We start from the raw sequence: 6,468 nt of genomic DNA on the forward strand, positions 1-6,468 counted from the left end.
CCTTCTTCTTCTTCTTCATCTTCTTCTTCTTCTTCTTCTTCTTCTTCTTCTTCTTCTTCTTCTTCTTTTTCTTATTCCTCTTCTTCTTCTCTCTCCTTCTTTTGATAGAGTCTCGCTCTGTCACCCAGGCTGGAGTGTAGTGGCATGATCTTGGCTCACTGCAATCTCTTCCTCCCAAGTTCAAGTGATGCTCCTGCCTCAGTCTCCTGAGTAGCTGGGATTACAGGCACCACCACACCTGGCTACTTTTTGTATTTTTAGTAGAGACGGGGTTTGACCATATTGGCCAGGCTGGTCTTGAACTCTTAACCTCAAGTAATCCGCCCACTTTGGCCTCCCAAAGTGCTGGGATTACAGGCATGAGCCAACATGCCCAGCATCTTTTTTCTTTATAATTTACCCAGTCTCAGGTATTTCCTTATAGCAATGTGAGAACACACTAACATACTATGGTTTAGTACTCTGCAGAGCATTTATTATTTCTTGACATATATATTTTTATTCATTGCTTTTAAATAAATTTTGGAGACTGTTTTGAACTTCAGCTTTTCTATTAACTTTCTGGAACACAGTAAGGATGAAAAGATTGCATTTGGATCAACAAAGTCTCTCCCAGCTCAATTGTCTAACACTCATCACTACAGCTTGTTTCCTCTTTGCTGTCATAGCCCTCACTACTATTTTATGGCCATGTGAAAAGAGAAACTCTCTTCATTGACTCACTTCTCTTTCTCTTCTGGTCCATGGCTTCAGCAAGTACAGATTGCCAAGCCCTCCATGATCTGTCTCTGGTCAATCTTTTCCATTTTATGGTGGACTGTGCAAAAATGGCCACAATACTTCACTGCTCTCTATTTCATTCACTTCCTCTGCCATGTGACTTTTCAGATTCTTCCATCAAGAGTCAGAGTCGGTTTCCCCTCCCCTTAAATCTGGGCTGGACTTTGATTTCCTTTGATATTTACTCTGTGATAGAGTTTGGCAGAAGTGGTGGTGTGTGAGTTCTGAGGTTAGGCCTCAAGAAGCCTGGGAGCCTTTGCTCTCTTGGGACCCTACATAGTCACCAAGCTGGGCTAGCCTCCTGGAAGATGGGAGACCACATGGGGTAGAGTTGAGTCAGTTCAAATGCCCAACCAAAACAGCAGAAATGCTAGAGGTCCTGGCTAAGATCAGCAAAGTTGCCTGCATGACTCACAGCTGTCCATAGATGTATGAGACAGCCACCTAGCTGAGCTTGGTTTAAATTTATGACATGCAGAATACTTAGCTAAATAAACCATTGTTGTTTTAAGCCATTAAGTTTTGGGATGGCTTATTATGCAACAATAGCTACTTGATACATGTACAAAACTCCCTTCACTACAGCCACCCAGCTTTCTTTCTAGTCCTAAAACACAGGGAATTTGTTCTGTCCTTGGGACCTTTGCACTTCTGCCTGGAATACTCTTCCCTCAGATCTTTGCTTGTTTAGTTCTTTTTTGGGGGGATTCAAGTCTTAACCCAAATGTAGGCTCTTTGGAGAGGTCTTCTCTGACCGTCTTTTCTAATTGTATCACCTATTTATCTTCTATCACATTATCATGTAATATGATTTGGATCTGTGTCCCCACCCAAATCTCATGTGGAATTGTAATCCCCAATGTTGGAGGTGGGGCCTGGTGGGAGGTGGTTGGGTCATGGGGGTGGATTTCCCATGAATAGTTTAGCCCCATCCCCTTGTTGTCATTCTCATGACAGTGAGTGAGTTCTTGTGAGATCTGGTTGTTTAAAAGTGTATAGCACCTTCTCCTCCCTCTTTCTTTTGCTCCTGCTCCTGCCATGGAAGATGCCTGCTCTCCTTTCACCTTCTGCCATGATTGGAAGCTTCCAGAGGCCTCCCCAGAAGCAGAAGCCACTATGCTTCCTGTACAGCCTGCAGAACCATGAGCCAATTAAACCTCTTTTCTTTATAATTTACCCCATTTGAGGTGTTTTTTATAGCAAAGTGAGAAAAGACTAGTATTCCATGCTTTAGTACTCTGCAGAGTATTTATTTCTTGACATGTAGATTTTTATTTATTGCTTTTTAAAATTAATTATCTGTCGTACCTAATTATAATGTAAACTCTATGGAATCAGGGAGTATGTTGTATCCCCAGAGCCTAGAACACTACTGGTAGGTATATGGAAGAGGATTCAACACAATCTTGGTGAACGGATAGAAGGCATTCATCAGCTCGCTCAAATTTGCCAAAGCATCATGTAACAACGCAAATAGTTGAAGCCCACCTGTACTAATAGGGATTTTAATGGCTCCTGTTCTGGCCCTAACCATCTCTCAGGCTGTTTCTCTTCTGCCACTGCCACCACCACCCTTTGACCACACCAGGCTGTGTGTCATATTCCCTATGACTCATTCTTATGACCACGTTGTTCATTTCAGAATGGGCTTTGACAAACTCTCTTTCATCCCTCTAGGGCTCTCAACTCAAATTCGACTCTTCTTTCTATTTACCTCTGGTCACCAAGGAGAATTAATTATTCTTCATCTATGATTTTAGAGCTCATAACAACTGTTTCTACGATAGTCTTTTCCATTATTCTGAAAATCAATTGAGATTAAAGACTATTCCTTATTCAACTTTATATTCTCAGTGCTTGGCAAGTAGGGTCTCTAAAAAGTTGGCCAAATTAAAAAGATAAAGTCAGTGAAATAACTCTGCATGGTATAGGGGATTATAATCTGTATGACTGAATAATCTTACAATTTAACATGGTTGACACTCTTATTTCTAGGTTGACTTGGCTGATAAGACATTAACATATCATTCTACCTTTCTCTATTCCACTATTCCACTTTCTCTATTCCATCTATTCCACTAGAGATTAGTGGAATGAATGAATGAGCCAATAGCATCCAGACTATTTTCCCTCACAGATTATCTACCTAAATGAGAGATGGATGACATTTGGATTCAAAGGTTTTTCTAAATACCAATATAGTTTCAAGAGAGACTTTCCCCTAAGACTTATGGCAAAAGAGTTGTGATTAGGTCTGACATCTATTTCCTCAGGAAAGTCATCAAGGCCGAAAGAGTTTGTGTGCGGTTCATCACGTATTGCTCTGAACTCTTTACATAGGACGTTAAAAAGATTCTGGAGTCATTGGAAGTGCTTCTGTTAGTGAACTCAATGGTTTAACCCAGTCTTGCATAGATGGAGCAATAATGAGAAATCAGGGAAGGGTACTGCGAGTTACTGAGTCACTGTTCCTATAAGAACTGTGTCCTCACTTCAGTGAGTCCTCCCATTTCTCATTAGCACTCCACTTGTGCAAGGCCTGGTCAAACATTTACATGTTATACTTCTAAACTTGGAGAAAACCAGTTTCACTTTATAAATCTAATGCCCTCTAGACACAAGCAGTTATTGCCTGCCTGGGGCCATCTTCTGTTTGAGAATTCAAACAATCCTCTTTGGGAAGCTTCAGCCTTTTCTGCATCAGTCTGTATGCAGGTTCAGTCATCAAAGGGCTCGTTTTTATGTATTTTTTTGGGGGGGTGTAATTTATTTGTTTGGTGTCAAGTAAACAAGTAAGAAAACAAATCAAAATGCCAAGTTGAAAACAAAGAATCTACTTAACATAATAATTTATCTACAAACTAAGAAACGACTGAGGAACTACAGGAATTCACATAAACTTTGCACAAATTGCATCGCCAATACTCTTTGGCTAAAGGGAGATAAGACTGTATTGTCCATATTTATGTCCCTATAATTGTGTTTTAGAAAGCCCTATAAAAATGGTTCATCCTAATAAATACAGTGTTTAGTACGAAAACATTATTCATGCAAATTCTGCCCTCATTTTGGAAGTAACACATTTGCAGAAAAATGTCAGGCTAAGAAAAGACTGTAGCACTCACAATGCAAATGCCTAACAGTAGCAAAATGCATCCTGTTCAACTTAATTACAGTGATAATATTTTGTTTAGTTTTTGTGTATATGGCATAGTGCTAAACCTGCAAAGGCTTGATTAATTACCCATTCAGTGAATTAATAAGGCTTTTTTGTTCATTTATTTATTCAACAAAAGTTTAATGAGTGCCTACTATGATTGATGCCATTGCAAATGCTAGGAATGCAAACAATACATAAGGAAAATAAGACATTTTTCTGTGTTTATGTTTTTTCTTGTCATGAAAACATACTTATTAGGTTATGTGCTTCATTTTTGTAATTAAATTCTCATAATGACCTTTTGAGAGACGTAGTATTACACCCGTTTTAAAGATGGGAAAACAGCTTGTAAAAGAATTAAAGTGACTAGTTTCAATCACATGGCTGGGAAATCACATGGCTGGGAAGTAGCAGAGAGCTGAGATTTGTAGCCAAGCCTGGGATTTTGATGGCGTTGCTCTTGTCACCAGATTACACACGATTCCTTCCCTTCTTCAATCATCCCTCTTGTCTTACTATCCTCTTTGGATTTAGCTCCATCAGAACATTTCCCAACATGTGCCATTCAGAAAACTAGTTCTCCAGATGCCTCAGAAAAAAACATTTTCATGTTGCAAGTGGCTTACCCTGTCCCCTTTTTCAGAAATGTGACAGAATCTTCTGATATTTGAAATGCTAAATAGTCTTAAGATAAAGATGTCTGTTTAATATTATTTATCTGAGTGTTTCCCTAAATTCCTGGGCCATAGAGACATTTTCTTGCCTAACATTTATTAGTAAACATACTTTGGAAAATGTTGCTTTGACATAATTATTTTTCAATGGAGCAGAAACTGAACTCCCTCTTAGAACATCCTGAATCTCAACCTGTAGGAAACAAAAAAATGGTAACAGGAGGAGGCAATGAAAGGGTTACTAGGCTTGTGAAATGAGATTGAAAGGAGACAGAGCTGGGAGGAGCTGCAGCCTGCTGAGGTGGGCTTAACCATAGCAGATGATTCAGTCAGAAACAAAACAAAATAAAACACAATAGGAGACCAGGTGGAATTGCTTTTAACTATATTCTTGTCACAGATTCTGGGTACTGCAAATTCTCTCCCTACTATGGCCTCTTTTTGAAGACAATAAGCAAAAACTTTTGCTGTCTATTATTATCTGCATTTTACATATGGGGAGACTGAATCATAAGCTCACTTGTACATGGTCACATAATTAAGAATTGAGCTGCAATGAAAACTCAGAAGGAGTGACTTCAAAATGAATTATCCCACCAAGCTCACAGATTTAAAAAAAATGTGTAAGTTGCCTTATGGAAATTATAAAACACAGAAAAGTTTCTAAGTAGAGAAAATAGGTAAACAAGAAAAAAAAGAGGAAAAGTTGATCTACCCAGACTGCTAGTCCAGTGTCCCTACAGTAGCTTCCTGTGCTCCCGTTCCAGAAAATTCTACTTGTTAACCAGTAATTGGCTCTTAAAAAGATAAGAAATCATAGATTGAAAAGCTGATTAAAGAATGTTATGCTGAAATTCCATCTCCCCAACTCAAAATATACTGTTATTTTCTCTCTTTTAGGCTTTTGAGCTATTACTGCTGTTAGTTCCTTCATAAGTATTTAATGAATGACTATTACGTGGCAGAAATATATCTAGACATTAGGAGCATAATGTGAATAAAAACACAAAAACTTACAATAGGTCATAATAAAATAACTAATGTTTATTTAGTGTTCACTTTGTGCAAAGCACTTTCCTTACCAAGTATCATTAGTTCTCCAAAACCACCTTAAGAAATTGTTATGCTTATTATCTCCATTTTGTAGATGAAAAAACTAAGGCTTAGAGAGGTGAAGTAACTTTCCCAAAAGACTCCCAGTTGGATAATCATGAATTGAGAGTTCTCATTCCAGAGACCTCTATGGAATTTATATAAAGTTATATATAATATATAATATCTCATATATATATTATAATATATATGATATATATATGGTTCTGGAATGAGATCTCCAATACATATAGTCATAAATTGAGAGGTCTCATTTAAAAATATATATATAGGCCAGGCGCGGCTGTTCACGCCTGTAATCCCAGCACTTTGGGAGGCCGATGGGGTGGATCACCTGAGGTTAGGAGTTAAAGACCAACCTGGACAACGTATTGAAACCTCCTCTCAACTAAAAATACAAAAATTAGATGGGTGGGGTGGCACGTGCCTGTAGTCCCAGCTATTCAGGAAGCTGAGGCAAGAGAATCTCTTGAACTTGGGAGGCAGAGGTTGCAGTGAGCTGAGATGGCACCACTGCACTCCAGCTTGGGTGACAGAGTGAGACTCCATCTAAAAATATATATATATGTAAAATATATTTATGTTATATTATAACCATATATATTATAAATATATAGCCATATATGGTACATATATTATATATTATACAAATATATAATTATATATATTATATATTATACAAATATATAATTATATATATTATATATTATATGGAATAGATATATATGGTTATAATATAGT

The 6,468-nt window shown here is 37.8% G+C and overlaps 1 protein-coding gene across 1 annotated transcript in view; it reads right to left on the minus strand.

Annotated features, from left to right (window-relative positions):
• PCSK2 (proprotein convertase subtilisin/kexin type 2) overlaps window positions 1-6,468 on the minus strand; it is a 250,418-nt gene that overhangs the window by 170,527 nt on the left and 73,423 nt on the right. The gene's annotated exons all lie outside the window — the stretch shown is intronic.

The sequence above is a fragment of the Rhinopithecus bieti genome, unplaced genomic scaffold (assembly GCF_001698545.2).
Source record: "Rhinopithecus bieti isolate Rb0 unplaced genomic scaffold, ASM169854v2 scaffold_25396, whole genome shotgun sequence".
Classification (NCBI taxonomy): Eukaryota; Metazoa; Chordata; class Mammalia; order Primates; family Cercopithecidae; genus Rhinopithecus; species Rhinopithecus bieti.